Source organism: Heteronotia binoei, chromosome 6, assembly GCF_032191835.1.
Source record: "Heteronotia binoei isolate CCM8104 ecotype False Entrance Well chromosome 6, APGP_CSIRO_Hbin_v1, whole genome shotgun sequence".
NCBI classification, from domain to species: Eukaryota; Metazoa; Chordata; class Lepidosauria; order Squamata; family Gekkonidae; genus Heteronotia; species Heteronotia binoei.
Genome location: NC_083228.1, coordinates 122,350,887 through 122,371,322, shown reverse-complemented (window position 1 = coordinate 122,371,322; position 20,436 = coordinate 122,350,887). Strand labels below are relative to the sequence as shown.

General features: G+C 44.8%; 1 protein-coding gene across 3 annotated transcripts in view; it reads right to left on the bottom strand.

Annotated features, from left to right (window-relative positions):
• GPR160 (G protein-coupled receptor 160) overlaps window positions 1-14,269 on the bottom strand; it is a 302,729-nt gene extending 288,460 nt beyond the window's left edge. Inside the window, exon 1 of one of the 3 annotated variants that reach the window (XM_060242513.1) lies at window positions 13,808-14,269. The gene's annotated coding sequence lies outside the window, so the exon portion shown is untranslated. Of the gene's footprint in view, window positions 1-13,438; window positions 13,769-13,807 lie in introns of those variants that run through there. The other 2 variants (XM_060242515.1, XM_060242514.1) reach the window with 2 other exon arrangements.
• Window positions 14,270-20,436: the final 6,167 nt, after the last annotated feature.

Here is a 20,436-nt window from a genome sequence, read left to right as displayed (position 1 = left end):
CAGCTTCCTGCTCTTCTCTAAGATAGATCCAAGCAGGCAGCCTTGTTGGTCGGAAGCAGTTGAACAAAGCAGGAGTCAAGTTGCACCTTTAAGATGCTAAACCCACTCTCAGTGAGTATAGCTATACATCCACAGTATTCCAATGTGTTTCTTTTAGAACTGTGTATCAGAATAATTATTTGTATTGACATACTCAAAATAGGGATATTGGCTGCAAATCTCATTACATATGCTTTACCCATTTTCACTATATTTTATTGTATTCCTTTTTCCTATGGCAAACTAGAATGATGTTTACATGTTAAAAAGTAAATTAGGTGGACAAGAACATCAGTATCCAATGTATTTCTCTTTTAGCTGTATTGACACACTCAAACAGGGACTTTGGTTGCTTATCCCATTACATATATTGAACCCATCTCCTGTTGTCATTGACAGACAATCTCACATTTTGACATACTACTGTTTTGTTGCTTTCACATGCTCATGCTACTCCGATCAAAGGTTTGCTCAATTTGTTAATTTTACTATTCTGTCATTGTACCATTTTACATTCTAAACCACTGCCTACCAGGTAATTTTACTTCACTGTCATTGGTTCTTAAATCTGTACCATGTTGCATTCTGGGCCACTGCCTACCAGCTATGTATGGCTTTGCTCACTGTGCTGGATTCCTCGTCTGATGAAGTGTGCTTAAGAGCACACGAAAGCTTAAGTTCTAAATAAAAATTGGTTGGTCTTAAAGGTGCAACTTGACTCCTGCTTTGCCCTCCTCTAAGTGTTAGCCTTTCAAAAGCTTAGAGCGATCATGTCCCCCCTCAGCCTCCTCTTCTCCAGACTGAACATTGCCAACTCCCTCAGTCTTTCCTTGTAGAGCTTGGTTTCCAGGCCTCTGTTCATTTTAGTCACTTTTTTCTTCACCTGCCCCATTCCGTCCACATCCTTTTTGAAGTGAGGCCTCCAGAACCGCACACAGAACTCTAGGTGCAGCCCTACCAATCCAGTGTAAATGCAGCAAAACTATGACATCTTGTATTCTGGATGTTATGCCTGTGTTAATACACCCCAGGACTGCATTAGCCTTTTTTGATGCTGCATCACAATGCTGATATCTAGTTTACAGTCCACCCATACCCCAAAATCTTGTTCATATGCACTGCTACCCAGTATGGATGCTTGCCAGTTTTGTTACCCAGATACAGAACTCTTCACTTATCCTTGATGAGTTGCATCTTATTCACATCTACCCACTTTTCCAATGTGTTCTGATCTCATTGAATTCTATATCTTCCAGGGTGTTTGCTCTTCTTCCCAATTTGGTATTACAGCACTGCCTCTGGAGCTGATAGATACAGGTTTGAATCCCACCTCTAAACAGTTACCTATAAAATATGACTTATCCTCCTCAAAATTACCTGTCAACAGCAATTGCCAATGATAGCCCCATGAAACTTCTACCACATATTGGAAACAAGCAGTAGCTGTTTCCACCCTGGCTGCAAGCTTCCCAGAAGCATCTGGCTGCTGTTATAAACAGAATGCTAAATTAGGCTGGTCTTTGTTTAATCCAGCAAGGCAATTCTTTGGATCCAATGCGTCCCCTCAAGACTGATAATCAAGCCATTTCTTTATTTATTATATTTATATCCCACCTTCCTCTAGCAGGCGGTCTATCTTCTGGTTTCCTTGGATCAGTGTTTGACCAGAGTTCAACCAATCCACACCGTGATAAATGGCCGGCCCTGCCACTAGGCAAACTAGGCAATTGCCTAGGGCGCTGGCTTCTGCGGGCGCCAAACTGGGCACCCCACATGACTTGGTGACGTTATCAGTGCAGAGGGGGGCGTCAGCCTTGCCTAGGGTGCCAGACAGTCTAGGGTTGGCCCTGCTGTGAGATAGCCAATGTTCAACGCTGTCGCTGGCACACCCTTGCTTTCAAGTCAGCCAGGAACAACTTCTGTGCTGTTATTCAAAACCCGAGTTCACATCACCTCTGGCTCAAACAGTTGTTTTCAGTAACTCCATCAGCATTCCCGTTGAATGCTCTTATGCCTCACCCCATCCTTCAAAAACAGCACTAAACCTTTTAGGCTGTGGTCAAATTCCACCCAGAAGGTCAAAGCGCAGGAGTCATCTGCACCAGCTCCATAATAGATTAGAGAAATACTACAGCAGCAAAAGTTATCTAAAATGGAAAAATCAGAAGCTTGAGAAGGGCTCTCTCTAGAGAGCATATCTGACATCCAGCATCCAGCTGTGGAAATAAATACTTTCTAACTTCCTTGAGTTGGAGAAAAAGTCCCAAAATCAGAAGTGTTTGTAAAACAAAGAGGAGTGAAGGCAGGGACCTTCCTGATAGAGGAAAGATGAGACATACTCAGATAACTCCCCACCCCAACAAACCAGAGCTACTAGCCAATGTACTGGGAGGAACAAAGTTCACTTTGCCCCCACACCACCTTTACTCAGTCCACTCTTTATTGGAAGATCTTATACCCCACATCTCTTAGTGCTCAAAACAGTTTATGTTTCGTTTCTATCAGTGTCTCTACTGCTCAAAACACTTTGGTCGTTTTCGCACTTACCTTATTCCGGAGCGACGTCCCTCTTCACCGCGCAGCGTCTGCGCGGATTTCGCACTACTTGCTCTGCAGAACACAGAAGCCCCGCGGCTTTTGCGTCGCAAATGTAAACCGCCAAAAACCAGTTTACATTTGCGACGCAAAAGCCTCGGGACTTCCGGGTTCTGCGGAGCAAGTAGTGCGAAATCCGCGCAGACGCTGCGCGGTGGAGAGGGACGTCGCTCCGGAATAAGGTAAGTGCGAAAACGACCTCTTATTATAATAATCAGTGTTCCCTCTAAGCGGTTAGTGTGAGCTAGCTCACGGTTTTTTAGCCTTTGGATCACACATTTTTGTCTTAGGAAAAATGGCCCCCAGAGGAAACTAATTTATGCAGTAGCTCACAACATTAATACCAGTAGCTCACAAAGTAGAATTTTTGTTCACAAGACTCCACAACTTAGAGTATTGATAATAATTCTTACAACCACCAAATAAGGTGGATCGATATTGTCTTCTACTACATATTAGATTGTTAAGAGGGTGGATGCTGAAAGAATAATGGCTTGCTTAATAATTCTTGCTTAAGGCTCACAATGAGTCTGTGACTGAGGTGACATTCATGACAGCTTGCAGTAACAATGACTGCACTGTAGAAGAACGAAAATTCCTTGGTATCGCTGTGCTGTGAAGGAGTTGGTAGCACAGCTTAGGCTGTTTCTAACTGCTTGGTGCCCTGAACATCTAACTTTACTCTCCTTGAGTGTTCTTTCAGCTTCCTGATCACAGCTTGGCATCTAGAAGAGCCCTGCTGGATCAGACCAATATTATTTATTATTAGTAAATTCAATTTTTATAACACCCCCCCCCAATTCCCTGAGACAGGGCTCAAGGCAGTGTATAACAGCATACTGAAATAAATATATTCTGCAATTAAGAACATTAAAAATTACGATACATTTTCACTATCAATTCAAAATTAAACAGATGGCGGTTGGAATTTCCAGCTGTCCAAATTTTCATTTTCATTTGTGCCTTGCAGGGGGGAGGGGAGTGAGAGTGCCAGCCAGATGGACACTGTTGCTGTCCTCAACCACATGCCTGGTGAAACATCTCTGCTTTACAGGCCCTGCACAACTGCATCAAGTCCCACAGGGCACAAATCTTATTCAGCAGAAAGTTCCACCAGGTTGGGGCAGGGCACTAAAAGCCCTGGCCAAGGACAACAGGATATCTCTTAGGCTGGGGACCACAAGCAAGTTCTTATCAAGCGCAATGCTCTGAGAGGATTATGCAAGAGACTGTCCCAAAGATAGAATCATAGAGTTGGAAGCGACCTCCAGGGTCGTCTAGTCCAACCCCCTGCACAATGCAGGAAACTCACAAACACCTCCCCCTAAATTCACAGGATTTTCATTGCTGTCAGGTGGCCATCTAGCTTCTGCTTAAAAACCTCCAAGGAAGGAGAGCCCACCATCTCCCGAGGAAGCCTGTTCCACTGAGGAACCGCTCAAACGGTCAGGAAGTTCTTCCTAATGTTGAGCCGGAAACTCTTTTAATTTCAACCCATTGGCTCTGGTCTTACTTTCTGGGGCCACAGAAAACAATTCCACCCCATTCTCTATATGACAGCCCTTCAAAGACTTGAAGATGGTGATCATATCATCTCTCATATGTGGGCCCAGACCATCAAGGGCCTTGAAGGTAAGCACCCAAACCTTAAATCTGATTTATCCAAGTGAGCAGCCGTGTTGGTCTGAAGCAACTGAACAAAGCAGCAGACAAGTTGCACCTTTAAGACCAACTAAGTTTTATTCAGAATGTAAGCTTTCGTATGCTTTCAGGGGTGCTCACTTCAAGTATTCTCCATGTAGAGCAACTCTTCTTGTCCAACTTCAGGCTGAACCATTCTCCAAGATCTGGACTGCTTGCCATTCCATTTTTGTCTGATGAAGTCTGTTTAGAGCAGGGGTCCTCAAACTTTTTAAATAGGGGGCCAGTTCACTGTCCCTCAGACTGTTGGAGGGCCGGACTGCCATTACTGTACAAGGCCGTGGGCCGTCAGTTCTCCGTCTTCTGCATCTCTTTACCTTCCCCACACCACACACCCCGGCCTGGGAACTCACCTCACCTCGGTATCACCTCACACTCTGTCTCTGCCGCCTCAGCCCAGTGCCGGAAGTGTGCGTTGCTAACGCAAGTTTAGGTCGAACGTCACTTCCGGTCTGATTTTGCCATAACCCGGTGGGCCGCATAAACGTCCTCAGTGGGCCGCATCTGGCCCGCGGGCCGTAGTTTGAGGACCCCTGGTTTAGAGCATACGAAAGCAAGGATCCATGCTGCTGCATTCTGGACTACCTGAAGTTTCTGAGTCAGTCTCAAGGGTAAGCCCACGTAGAGCAAATTACAGTAGTCCATCTAGTCCAGCATCCTGTCTTACACAGTGGCTAACCAGTTCCTCTGTGTGTGGGGGAAACAACTAACCTCACATTAGCCATTGGAGGTAACAAAATTCCACATTGGTTATCTGCTTTAATAAGCCATATCCTCCACCTGCATCCTTTCCAAGCATTCTCCCATTCTCAGTTCTTCCAAGCATTCTTCCATTTGCAGTAAGCCATGATATCTCATCTCACCCATCACACTATTGTGCCACACTGCGCTTGAACTACTGATTAGTAAACAAATGTGTATTCTGGTTTAAAAAATAAATATGCCTCCACAATTACACTTAGGTACACTTAAAAATCACAGGGGAAAAAATAATATAAATATGGGGCTTGTATGTAACAATATACACATTTTTAAAAAAAGAATCATGCAAGTCATACATTCCTGAGTCTTATAATATGTAATCCCGCTGAAAGTTTGTAATGAGACAAAAGAAAGACTATACATTTCAGTGTGTTTATTCACTCAGACAGAAATGTAACACCTGAGAGTCTTAGCATGGAATCAGAGGCTTCAATTGTAATAGAAAATATAAGCACTGATTAGCCACTCCTCTTTGTAACACTGATGTTTTTTCTGTCTTATATTAGAATGGAAAACCCTTCTCTTTTAAATTAAGCTTACAACAACAAAAATCAGCAACCAGTATTCCCTTATTCTATTTAAATACTTCCCTAACAAGTATGGTTACTCCCATTTGTCTCAAGTACTTCAGAAGAAATATTACTACACTGCATAACACTTCTAACTTTTAGAGTGTGCATATTATTGTTATTTATTTCTGTAGACCATTAGGAGCTCATCCTTCCACACACACACACAAATGGCACTATTTTATACTTGAAAGGGGGAGGTAGAGCAATGTTGCTCCAGGCAGCACAGGATGCTATTGACGCAAGCAGTTTCTTGGGTCTGAAAGGAAAAGTACTAGTCACTCTTAACACAGCTGATGACCCTTGCAGGAAATAGCATGACAGAAGAAATAGCAAAGACTCCAATGGCACCTTTAAGACTAATGAATTTTATTGTAGCATAAGCTTTTGAGAAACACAGGTCTCTCTGTCATGAAGTGCCCTAACTGAATCAGACCCTTGGTCCATCAAAGTCAGTATTATCCTCTCAGAGCAGCAATGGCACTCCAGAGTCTCGGGTGGAGGTCTTTCACATCACCTACAGCCAGATCTTTTGAGTGGATATGCCAGGAATAGAACCTAGGACCTTCTGCATGCCAGGCAGATGCTCTGCCAGTGAGTCACAGCCTCTCCCCATGCATCTGATGAAGAGAGCTGTGTTTCTCAAAAGCTTATTAGTCTTAAAGGTGCTATTGGACTCTGCTATTTTTGCAGCAACAGACTAACACAACTAACTCCTTTGAATCCAAGAGAACCACCCAACCATCAGCCTGCCTTTTAGAATGAGTGGAGAGAATCCTCTCAAGATGCTTCTGTAATTATGTGGGGTTTTTTTTAAAAAGGGTTTAATAAGGTATTGCATAATTCCTGTGCAGCGTTACCCATGCTCCTCAAAGTAAAAAACAAACAACGAACAACAGGATGGGTGAAGAATCATAAGGATGATGTTAAGGGCACAGCAGGTGGAAGGGGCATTTCAATGCACTGGAACATAAATCCATCAGGCTGCTTTATATATGCAAGAGGACATGTTACTAAGAGAGGCTGTTCAAAACAAGATCCAATCAATAGAGTTCACTTGATCCACTAAGAATGGGTGTGAGACACCCAAAATGTTGTGACACAGGCAAATAGAGAGACACCCAAATGTTGTGACACAGGCAAATAGATAAAATGAGAGAAGCAGACAGAATCTGTTTTTACATTTTGCCTAGTTGACAACAGTCAGGAATGCCTCAGAATGCCTCAGATACTATGAGTGAATTGCATACTCTTCTTCCGACTGGATTGTGATCTGAACCAGACTCTCATTGCAACATCTGCATCACCCATCCTTCTACTGAGTATCTGATTAAGTGGGGGAAAGCGTTTAAACCAGGGGTGTAAAATTCATTTGTTACGAGGGCCTGATCCGACATAAATGAGACCTTGTCAGGTTGGGCCATGTGTGTCATAAAATGTAGTGCCAGGTAGCAGATATATAAACTTTATAAAGGACACAGACAAACACAAAGATTTTTTTAAAAAACAAAATCTTAAAATAAAACATACTTAAAACATTAGCACAGGTTGGTCTTAAAGGTGCCTGCTTTGTATCTCTCCCATGGGATCCAGGGAATTGGGCAAAGAAAGCTCTGGCTCTTCCCTTCCTCCCCCAGGAGACCAGGAGGAGGAGGAGCCCTGGCCAACAGGCTTGGCTCAGTAGCTCTGCTGTGCAACTGAGAGAGCTTGGCAAAGCAAGCTATCCCTCCCCCCTCCTCCCCAAGGGAGGAGCCTCAGCCTTTCTCAGGCTCCATCCTTAACACATACATTAGTTACTAGATGTAGGGCTTCACCAAACAGAAAAGAGAGGACAGCATAGAATCAAAGACTTGGAAGGGACCTCCAAGGTCATTTAGTCCAACCACCCACTGCGCAATGCAGGAAATCCTCAAATACCTCATAAGAACATAAGCGAAGCCATGTTGGATCAGGCCAATGACCCATCCAGTCCAGCACTCTGTGTCACACAGTGACCAAAATTATATATATATACACACACACACACACACACACACTGTGGCTAATAGCCACTGATGGACCTCTGCTACATATTTTTATCTAAACCCCTCTTGAAGCTGGCTATGCTTGTAGCCGCCACCACCTCCTGTGGCAGTGAATTCCACATGTTAATCACCCTTTGGGTGAAGATGTACCTCCTTTTATCCGTTCTAACCCAACTGCTCAGCAATTTCATTGAATGCTGAGTTCTTATATTGTGAGAAAGGGAGAAAAGTACTTCTTTCTCTACCTTCTCCATCCCATGCATTATCTTGTAAACCTCTATCATGTCACCCCGCAGTCGACGTTTCTCCAAGCTAAAGAGCCCCAAGCATTTTAACCTTTCTTCATAGGGAAAGTGTTCCAAACCTTTAATCATTCTAGTTGCCCTTTTCTGCACTTTTTCCAATGCTATAATATCCTTTTTGAGGTGCGGTGACCAGAATTGCACAGTATTCCAAATGAGACCACACCATCGATTTATACAGGGGCATTATGATACTAGCTGATTTGTTTTCAATTCCCTTCCTAATAATTCCCAGCATGGCGTTGGCCTTTTTTTTGCAATCGCACACTGTCTTGACATTTTGAGTGAGTTATCTACCACGACCCCAAGATCTCTCTCTTGGTCAGTCTCTGCCAGTTCACAACCCATCAACTTGAATTTGTAGCCGGGATTCTTGGCCCAAATGTGCATTACTTTGCACTTGGCCACATTGAACCTCATCTGCCACACTGACACCCACTCACCCAGCCTCAACAGATCCCTTTGGAGTGCCCCACAATCCTCTCTGGTTCTCACCACCCTGAACAATTTAGTGTCATCTGCAAACTTGGCCACTTCACTGCTTACTCTCAACTCCAAATCATTTATGAACAAGTTAAAGAGCATGGGACCCAGTACTGAGCCCTGCGGCACCCCACTACTTTCCGTCCTGCACTGTGAAGACTGCCCATTTATACTCACTCTCTGCTTCCTATTAATTAGCTAGTTTTTGATCCACAAGAGGACCTGTCCTTTTACTCCATGACTCTTGAGCTTACTAAGGAGCCTTTGATGAGGAACTTTATCAAAAGCTTTCTGGAAGTCAAAGTAAACAATATCTATCGGGTCTCCTTTGTCCACATGTTTGTTCACCCCCTCAAAGAAATGTAACAGGTTAGTGAGGCAAGATCTTCCCTTACAGAACCCATGCTGAATCTTCCTCAATAACTCGTGTTCATCAATGTGCCTACTCATTCTGTCCTTGATAATGGTTTCTACCAACTTTCCCGATATTGAAGTCAGACTGACTGGCCTGTAGTTTCCCGGATCTCCTCTGGAACCCTTTTTAAAGATGGGGGTGACATTTGCTACCTTCCAGTCCTTAGGAACAGAGGCAGATTTCAATGAAAGATTACATATTTTTGTCAGAACATCCACAAGTTCACCTTTGAGTTCTTTCAGAACTCTTGGATGTATGCCATCCAGACCTGGTGACTTATTAGTTTTTAATTTGTCTATCAGCTGTAGGACCTCCTCTCTTGTCACCTCAATCTTTCAACACCCTTTCCAATATAAGTGGTTCTGGAGCAGGCAAACACTTCTCATCTTCCACAGTGAAGACGGAGACAAAAAATGCATTCAGCTTCTCAGCCATTTCCCTATCCTCCTTCAGTAATCCTTTGACCCCTTGGTCATCCAAGGGCCCCACTGCCTCCCTGGCTGGTTTCCTGCTTCTAATATAACATGATCCTGGTGTCCAAATAGACACCTGTGATTGCTAAATAAATGCACTCTCAACCCATATTTCTTAGAAATAGTATAGAAAAACAGTTTTGTCACAAGTGATGTGTCTCTAACTAGCATGACAAGGATGTACCCATACATACACTGCGTAAAGGAGAACTGTAATGCCTGTATAGGAAGTGAAAGAGGAACTGATGAAAGAAAATAAAATTACAGCAGCTGGCTGGTCACTCTCTTGTTGGGTTAACAATACAGAATAATCAGTTGTTTTATTGGTTTTTGTTTCCCCAACAGGTGGAAAATCTTTGAAAGAGCAATCCATCAGGCAAGGTTGACACCCAAATGCTCCCACCCCACAGAGGAGGGAAGGGTGCTGATGTGGGTGGTGAAAACAGTGGAAGCCAGAAAGAGAAGAAATGCCTTGTGTGGACAAAAAGCATGGCAGCTTAAGTTCACTTCTTCTCTCTTGGGTTCTAACATGCAGTAGCAGATCTGCTGCCCTATAGGACTGACTCTGACTCCACCTGTGTTCTACATGTATAGTTACAGGTAAAGAGAACATTATGACATGCTATTTTCTCTCAAAAAACATGTAGATCCGGTTCTGTCCCCTCGTCTGAAGAAGTGTGCTTTTAGCACATGAAATCTTACGTTCTGAATAAAACTTTGCTGGTCTTAAAGGTGATACTTGATTCCTGCTTTGTTCTATTACATTAAGAAAGTTTGGCCACCCCGAACATCTCATGCTTCAGGGAAATGGGGAACCTTTAACAGTTAGCAATCATTAGAGAATATGTGAAAGTGGAGTACTCATTATAGGATAGAAGGTAATGGTTATGTTCACAGCAACTAAGAGTTGCCCAGATCTGATGAAATACAGAACAAACAAGACAATCTTGGACCAGAGAGATGCAGGGAAGGTGATAACAGGGCCTACATCATACTGACAAAAGCTAGGGTTGACATTCCCCAGGTCTGTGTGAGGAATCCCCATTTTGGGGACTTCTGCCCAATGCTGCCAGTTGGCCAGTGCAGAAGTGGCATCATTGTGTAGGGGATGTTGTGCAGCAACACTCTAGTTTTTGGGCAAAAGTCTATGGTTTGATGCCAATTTTACCATAGAGTTTTGCCCAAAAACCAGAGCATCGCCTCTAGCTTCACAGTTACTTTTTGGCCTGGAAAAAAAGAAAATGAGATTGAAACTTCCCTGACTATGCCCAGGGTCTTTCTGGAAACCCCACATGCATCTTTTTTAAAAAATGAATTCTTTGTTAAACTGAATTTTCTCTGTTGCATGTGGGGAGCATATTTGGGGGGCACTGCCCCCAATCCCCCCGCCCCCCCCCAGTGGCTACAGGCCTGGAAGTTGAGCTGAACTACCCTCCCCAAGGTAATAGAGGATCTTTAGAGAACTAGGACACCTAAGATAAAGAACATGTCCTAATTTTAGCATCTACTTAGGGCATGTTTTAGAGAGAGGGACGGAGGATTTGAATTTTACCAACTTCTTGTATTCTTCCTTCCTTCAATCTGGCTTGGTGCTAAACATGCTTGTAAACATTTTCTTTTAAACAAACATGTTAAATTTTTGATTCTGGAAGTGGCTCTGTACCACATAAATTCCCATGGTTTCAGACATAGTGTGTTAAAAGGGACCCAAGGAAGGGGTAAGGCAAGCAGTTGGAAACTAGCTATTCCCCCAGGGGTGCATAATGCACTAGCCAAGCATTGGGCTAGTGTGAGACACTGAGGAAAGGCCTCTGCGCTTAGAAGGGGAGCAGAGGATCCTGAGAAAACCCTATATTGATCAGGTAGTGGCTGCAGGCTACCCTAGAGAGCATGAAAAGCCCCTGCAGGGGAGCTGGGAACCCCAAAGAGGGCAAGGCAGAAGAGGGCCTGCAGGCCAGAGCAGGCACATTCTACCACATAGGTAACAACATTGGTTTTGGTAACACAAGATTGCAGGTGGGAGTTCATATGACTGAATACTTCCCTTTGTCCACCCGCCCACCCCACCCCCCCACCCCAAAAAAAAACCTGTAAAGAAGCTCAATTATCCCAGTTTGGCCAAAGCTTCAGGGCTTGAGAGCTAAGCAGAGTCAGCCACAGTCAGTACTTGTGTGAAAGACCACCAAGGAAGACTGGGGTTGCTATGGAGAGGATGGCAATGGCAAATCTGCTCATCTTATGCCTGTGATGCCTCAAGAAAGGGATCACCATGAGTCATTTGTGACCCGGTGGCACAGCTAGCTTTCTATGTGAACTGAATTAGTCATATGAAGAAGCATTCAATCATGTCAGCCCTTGCCCAACAGAAGTATTATTTATTTATTTATTTATTTATTTTATTTGGGATTTATATCCCGCCCTTCCCACAAGTGGCTCAGGGCGGCTTCCAGTGATAGATCCAACAAAATTACAGTATTTAAACATATAAAGGGATCAGCATTTAAAACAGATAAAAACAGATAAAACCATGGTTATCAATAAATATTAATAAATATTACAGCCCTCACCTGTTGGAAGTGTTACAGACAAGACACAGGGTTTTGTTGTTTTTCCACTGCAGCAACGGTCAGACGAAACTTAATTTATTTATTTATTTTTATTTATTTTTATAATTTCTATCCCACCCTTCCCAACAAGTTGCTCAGGGCGGCTCACAGCACGGGACTTTAAGGCAACTCGCTGCATCTTGGAATACACAAACACACATGCACCAAGAAAATAGTAAGAGGCTGCAATTCTGGGCAAAAGGCACCAAGAAAACAGCAAGAGGCATCAATTCTGAGTAAAAGGCAGGTGTGGGAAGAAGTTATTTCAACTGGGCCATTCTTTTGCTCAAAATTGCATCCTCTGCAGATGTTTTTCTCTTTCCACCAAGAGAAAGCAGGCTGGGGCTTTATTTTTAGGAGAAAAAACAGCCCAAGGGTTAGCAGATAAACCAGCTTCCCCTCATCTTCTCCTCAGTCAACTATGGCTGATTTTCATTTGTGGGGAGGAAAAACCCTATTACCACAAAATCAAAGTTTTATACAATTGATCATTGTGTGTGAGATGGCTCTCTGTCATCATCACGCCTTTAAACTTACCTAAACTAATTTCTACCCTCTGATTTCATGTTGTTATTCCCACTACAGATAATCTCCAACGCAGAGGTGAACACTTTTTTACTCCAAAAGCATCCAGGTTTTCCAGAGTTGCAGGGCAGAAAAACTGCTCCTCCACCCCAGAAACAAAAATTAACCTGTACTGCACTTCTGCCTGCACAGCTGCTTAGATGGAAGACCGATAAGGTTGCTATGTATGCACCCCAGGAGGGGTCACCTAAATCGATTGTGATTTGACACCCAACAATTATGACTCTGAGATCAGAATAAAGGGGGAAGCTATGCATGCCACCAATGTTCCCTCTAAGCTGAGTTAGTGTGAGCTAGCTCATAGGTTTTTAGACTCCAGGTCACACATTTTTTTCTTAGCTTGGGGAAGAACTGCATGCCACCCTGAACCCCCTGAGAGAAAAGAAGGGTAAAGGAGAAAAGACCAGGTCTCTACGTCCCTCACATCAGGGGTCCCCAACCCCCAGTCCATGGCCTGTTAGCAACTGGGCCGTGAGTTGTATAATTATTTCATTATATATTACAATGTAGTAATAATAAGACGACATTGGATTTATATCCTGCCCTGCACTCTGAATCTCAGAGTCTCAAAGCAGCTCACAATCTCCTTTCCCTTCCTCCCCCGCAACAGACACCCTGTGAGGTAGGTGGGGCTGAGAGAGCTCTCCCAGAAGCTGCCCTTTCAAGGACAACTATGCGAGAGCTAAGGCTGACCCAAGACTAATCTAGCAGTTGCAAGTGGGAGGAAACCCAGTTCTCTGTACACTTAACCATTACACCAAACTAATAAAAATAAACTGCACAACTGTGTCATCCCGAAACCACCACCACCCCGGGTCCATGGAAAAATTGTCTTCCACAAAACTGGTCCCTGGTGCCAAAAGGGTTGGAGACCACAGCCTTACATCAGTTCGAATTATCCCTGAGAGGCGACTGTGGCTCCTCCGCAGGCCGGCAAACGCACTCTGCACTGGCTCAGAGGCATCCTCCTCCTCCTGCATGCAAAATGAACTCGGGGCTCCCGTGAAGCCCACTCCGCACAACGACCGCGAAGCTACCAGTCGGCGTCCCCAACCCACCTGGCTGGAGCTGCGGCTCACGCAAACGCCGAGGCGGGCAAGAGCTCCCGGCAGGGGAGGCAGGCGGTTCCTCCTTCGGCCGCCCGAAGCGCACGAAGACTGGCTGCGTGCCTGAGAGGCAGGCGCCCGCCGCTTGACGCGCGGCCTCTCCCCGAGGCGGCCTAGGCTAGGGTGGGGCTTGTTTCGGGCACTCACCCGGGAGAACTGGTGTGGCGGCTGCGAGGGAGACGCGAAGGCGAAAGGGCTCTCCTCGTCGTCGCTGCTCTTGCCACCGGCCTCAGAGCTTCTGTGTCTTTGCAAAAAGCCTTCAGAAATGCCGGGGCCTGAGCTGGCCTGCCACGAAGCCGCGCCTCACTCCGCTTCCCACCTCAGAGAGCGGGCTGAGGTGTCCCTGCGGGATGCAAGGCCCTCCCCAGAGGATACCACGCTTCTTAACGCCATCCTCCCTAATTCTTCTTGCCCCGTGGAAAGCTGCGACCAAACCCTGGCTCACAACGTGGGTGTCCCCGCTGTTTAATAAGATTCCGTTTTAAGCGCTGAAAATCTTGCTGAGGTCAAATACCAGAATAAATAAAAGCCCGCTACAACTTTATTATTCACTCAGGAAATTTTCCTCACGCAGCTGTGAGGTGGGAGACCTTTAGGGCCAATCTCTCTGACGTGACACACCCACATGCCTCATTAAACCATTTTTATTGCCCCAAATAGCATTTCCTACATAATTATGAAAGGCTGTTGCTGTTCCCTTGTTGTACAATCCACTTTATTAGATTTCAGAAGAAATCCAACCTACATCTACAAACAAAAGTATTAGTGCCTGGACAGTCCCCCCCACCGCACCCCAATGTAGTATTTTTTAAATTTCAGGCTTTAAAGGAGGAGAAGCTACAGAAGCAATCCCTACTGAAACACAAGTCCTGTTTTACTTAATTGGACTCACTCACAGGAGAATGCTTTTAGGAATGCAGCATTTTATCAGTTGCTGCTTTAATTCTGACTACTTCACAGGATAGACATAATAGGGCACTGCTCTTATTAGAAGCCCTTCAAGGCCCACCAACACATCCCTTAATTTCTCATTGTAGAAGGAAGCCTTACCACTGAGCACAAAGTTTAAGGCTGAGGCCAGGTTCCAGTCAAGCCCAGACTGACAAACTTCTTCTTTAAGGATCTCAATATGCCACCTGCAGGGTGTAAACACTTGCTTTGCCTGGTTGGCGTGCCACACAATGTGGTGCAATGTTCATACTGGAATTACATGATAGTTGGCCTACTACATCAGAGATTCTTGATAGGAACACTGTGAATGTTCCCAAGTGACAAACAAACTACAAAGTTAGGGGATGGCCCCTTTCCGCAGTTACAATGACTTTTCAAAAATAAATTTTACTAAATAATTCACAAAGAGAAAAAGACAAAACTTAACATAAGCAAAATAACCCTCAAATAGCATTCCCCTGCACAGAAGGTTGAATGAGCCCTGTGGTGCAGTGGTAAAGCTGCAGTACTGCAGGCCAAGCTCTCTGCTCACAACCTCAGTTTAATCCCGGCAGAAGCTGGGTTCAGGTAGCTGGCTCAAACTCAACTCAGCCTTCCATCCTTCTAAGACTGGTAAAATGAGGACCCAGCTTGCTGGGAGGAAAGTGTAGATGACTGGGGAAGGCAATGGCAAACCACCCCATAAAGTCTGCCGTGAAAACGTCATGCTGCAATGTCACCCCGGAGTTGGAAACGACCAGTGCTTGCACAGGGGACTACCTTTACACAAAAGGTGTGGTGAATTTTGGTGGGAAATGCTAGATTCAAGTCCAGTAGCACTTCAGAGACTAAGAAGAACTTCTAGTAGGGATATCAGGTTCCTCCTGGTCACTGGCAAGGTATTTATTTATTTATTTAGATTTATATCCCGCCCTATCCCACCGAAGCGGGCTCAGGGCGGCTCACAACATAAAAATTCTAACAATAAAATTAAGAATTAAAATACATTAATAATTGACACAATAAAATAAATGCAATTCATCAGTGTGCCATCCCACAGTCTTCCTTAAAATATTCAGATGCCGGTCAGTTGTATACCAACCGGAAGAGGACTGTCTTACAGGCCCTACGGAACTGCCCAAGGTTCCGCAGGGCCCTCACCTCTTCTGGCAGCTGGTTCCACCAGCAAGGGGCTGTGATCGAAAAAGCCCTGTCCCTAGTTGACTTCAAATGGGCCTCCTTTGGCCCGGGGATTGTAAGGAGATTTTGAGAACCCGATCTCAGTACTCTCTGGGGAACATATGGGGAGAGACGGTCCCTAAGGTAGGCGGGTCCTAGGCCATATAGGGCTTTAAAAGTAATAACCAGCACCTTGTACCGAACTCGGTATATTATTGGCAGCCAGCGCAGTCCCTGAAGCCCCGGCTGAATGTGCTCCCATCTAGGGAGCCCTAATAACAGCCGGGCAGCAGCGTGATGCACTAGCTGCAACTTCCGGGTTCGGCACAGGGGCAGCCCCATGTAGAGGGCATTACAGTAATCCAACCTTGAGGTGACCGTTGCATGGATCACTGTTGCCAGATCATCATGCTCCAGGAAAGGGGCCAACTGCCTTGCCCGCCTGAGATGAAGAAATGCGGACTTGGCGGTGGCTGCTATTTGGGCCTCCATAGTTAGGGCAGGCTCCAATAGTACCCCCAAGCTCCTGACCCTGTGTGCCGCTGTCAGGGGCACACCGTCAAAGGCTGATAAGGGAATTTCCCCTCCCGGACCACACCGACCCAAGCAAAGGACCTCTGTCTTCGCTGGATTTAGTTTCAATCTACTCAGCCTGAGCCATCTAGCCTCAGCTTGTAATGCCAGGTCCAGATTTTCTGGGACACAGCCAGGCTGGCCGTCCATGAGTAGATAGAGTAGGGATGGAGGTGGGGCAGGGTTGCCAGATCCAGGTTGGGAAATTCTTGGAGATTTGGGGATGGAGCCTGGAGAAGACCCTCAGTTGGGTAGAATGCCCTAGAGTCCACCCTCCAAAGCATCCATTTCCTTCAGGAGAATTAATCTCTAGTCAGGAGATAAGCTGTAATTCCAGGGGATCTCCAGATTCAACCTGGAGGCTGGCATCCCTGTTCCAAACATATACTACTACGGATCACAAGCTTGGTCTGTTCTCCAGGTATAATTCTGTTCTAATACTTCATGAGCAGAGACCATCTTTGTACACATAATGACTGGACTCTTAAGTTTCCTTCCCTTAACTGCTTACACAGGACACTGCAATTTTCTTTACCAACATGGTTAATCTATGTTTCCTCAGACAGATTTCAATAGATAGTGTAGTTTATTGCTTCCAATAGCCTGCAATCAGCAACCTTGCACCCATCACCAAATTTCTTAAAACTTGCCCATATTTCTTATGTGTTGAGTGCTTCCTTTGGCCAAATAAAAATTAACATTGGTGAGCATTCCACTCTCTCTATGGGTTATGATTTCATATTACATATCCTCTGCCAGAATTGTTTTATAACAGGACAAGTCTACCACATGTGGTAGAACAAGCCTTTCTCCTGAAGGCATCACCAATATTGTTCAGAGACATCATCAAACATTTTCTCTAACAGGCATAATGACACCTAAACGGTAGTTCAAGTTCAGGTTTATTACAGTCATCGACCTGTACATTTCAATCATTTAAAACAACCTTGAAGTTCACCTAAACAGTAATTCCATTTGCCCTTATATCAAGGTTAGTCAGCGGCGCTAAGATATCTTTATAGATGCCTCCCATCTGTCTTTATTGATTTCTCGCATTAAATCACATTGCCATCTTTGCCTGCATGATGGCTCCTTATAATCTAATTGTAGATTCACATCATAGAGTTTTTCCTAGTAGTCCTTTGGATGAGTCAGAGTACATCACTAGCTTCTCAAAAACATTCAGTGACCAGAAAATGTTCCTTCTTTCAAAAAAATCAATAATTAACTGAGACCAGCACTCTTCCACTTATAGAAAGAATACAGTGAGGCTGGCTTGTCTAAACTATTATGTATAAGAGGTGTAAGGAGCCCAGTTGCAATGGCTTTTGACAGCACATGAAGCATTGTTTTATACTGCTTACTCCCACACTGAGGATAAAATCAAAATTCCTCCCATTTGCCCTTTAAAAATAAGCACACAGAAAGTGGCAATTAAACCTAACATAAAATAGGTGGCTGGTGGCCATAAGGCACAAGGATCTCACTGCAGGTATGCCTGAGATCTTTTATCGTATATCATGTCTGCTTGCCTGCTTGCCTGTCTATCTATCTCTAAATAAATTAAATTGCCTTGTCTGTGGATTAGAGGTTATAAATCACAGGTCTATCCAGGGCTTTTTTTGAGCAAGAACGCACAGGATCTAAATTCCAACTGGTTTGCTGTCAGGGGGAGTGGCCTAATATGCAAATGAGTCCCTGCTAGGCCTTTTCTACAAAAAAACTGCTGTGAAACAGTGGTGACATCAAGAGGTGTGGCCTGATATGCAAATGAGTTTCTGCTGGGCTTTTTCTACAAATAAAGCCCTGGGTCTATCCAACTGATTGTCATGTAGTCAAATCAGGACAGGTAGGACAGGTCCTTACTCTAACATAAAGGTTGTAGGTGGGTCATGCTCCAAGCTGAAGTGGGTTACATAGGCTTCCCAATCCCCAGGTCCCAGCGGGGGATCCCCCGATTTTACAGGCTTCCCCCTGCCCCCAGCCAGCTGGCAGGCGAGGGAAGCCCCGCCCTCACAGCCACCATGCAGCCCTAGATCTCCAGCAGGTTTAGAAACCTGCAAACAGGTCCGTTTCAAAATGCGTGTGTGTCTGTGTGCCTTTAAAGTTGAGCAGGAAGTACTTCTTGGGAAGGGTCAGCAACACAGTCCCACTGTTTGCTTTCGTTTCAGAGCATCTAAGAGTGTGTGTGTGAGAGTGAGAGAGAGAGAGCGCAGTGTAGCCCCTGTTCTTTTCAGATGTCGTTGTGGAGGAACCAGACAGTCATGTTCTCAGGGTGCAGGCAAGCAGGAGTCCAAAGCCAGTCCAAGATCAAAGTCCAGGAAGCCAAGCAGGAGCCAAGTCACCAATGCAGAATCACAAACTGGAATCAGAAGTCAATGTCCAAAAGACAAAAGGTCAGGGTGCCAAGGAAATCAAGCAGTTCAGGATCAGGAAGGAGCGTGGATGCAAGCCAGAAAGTAGACTTGTTGCTTCTACAAGGTTACCAGGTCCTGGGTGGGAGCTATATGGGAGTCTCAATCAGCTTGCTCCAAGGGTGGCAGTGACTCTGCTAGAACTCAGGGCTGAGAGATCTGAAGCATCAGTGTGCCTTATGTCTTCGCTCTGAAAGTTCTTTCCGGAGCCTGCTTCAAACTCTTGAGTTGGGAGGAGGAGAGCTTGGAGGAGATTGATCATCAACAGCTGACACTGGTGCCTGGAGAGTGATTGATGGGCCAGCTGCTGTTTGTTCAGCTGAGGAACTGGATGGCAACTCTTTCAGGTCTGTTAACCTTTCCAGCTCCTCCTCGTCAGGGCTCATGACACAGACCCAGTAAGTGTGTGTGTGTGAGAGAGAGTGAGAGGGTTGCCAATCCCCAGTTTGGAGGCCCTCCCCATCGCTTTAGAAAGCAGTGGAGTGGTGGGAGGGAAATGTCTACTGGGCAATTATTCTCTACGGAGAGCAATTTTCATAGGAAATAATAGGGAATTGATCTGCAGGTATCGGGGGCTCTGTGGGGGCTATTTATTGCTGTAGAGGCACCAATTTTTCAGTACAGCATCTAGTGCCTCTCCCCAAAATACCCCCCAAGTTTCAAAACGATATGATCAGGGGGTCCAATTCTATGAGCCCCAAAAGAAGGTGCCCCTATCCTTCATTATTTCCTACGGAAGGAAGGCATTTTAAAAGGTGTGCTGTCTCTTTAAATGTGATGGCCAGAACTCCCTTGGAGTTCAATTATATTTGTCACACCCTTGCTCCTGTCTCCGCCCCAATGTCTCCTGGCTCCACCCCCAAAGTCCCCAGATATTTCTTGAATTAGACTTGGCAACCCTAGGGTTACATCAGCAGTGCTACCACACACACACACACACACACACACACACAAAACAGTTGCAAAGTGCATTGAAAGTTGAATGAAAATACATTACTTAGTGTGTGTGAAAATGCATTGCTGATTAAAAAAAAAAACATTGGCACAACCGCAGTGGCACATAACTGATGCAGCAACAGGGAAACCCACAATCCTGTCTCCATGTGGAAAATATGTTACTTTTCAGTGATTCAGTGGCACCTTAAAAACTAACAAAATATATTCTAACAATTTTTCATGAGTCAGAGCTCACTTCACTGGAGTATAAATCCATCAGCTCAATTTATTCACACAACTGATGGGCGTGAAGGGGATATTACATCAACAACAACAGCAAAAGAAGTCAGTGCATAACAAGATCCAATCTGAAAAGTAATCATGCAGAAGTCTGACTGGAATTGTCTTCTTAGGGAGTGGTAGTAAGCTCCTTGTCTTTGGAGATTTGTCAGGAATGCAGTAGCTTTGGATTTCCTGCACAAAGTACAGGGTTGGACTAGATGGCCTATAAAATCCCTTGCAACTCAAAACTATTACTATGACTCTACCTTATTTATACCCAGACCCAGGGATATTTCCATGTGCATTGTTTGCTTTTTCCCCTGCCAGGGAATCCTTTCTTTCTGTTTCAGAGAACAAAAATTGAATTACCCTCTATTTATCTGGTTTCTGGGCTTCTCCTCTCTTTTCTGCTGTTTTCCCCAAACTTAATTTGGTACAATCCTTTTGGAAAGATCACAGCCA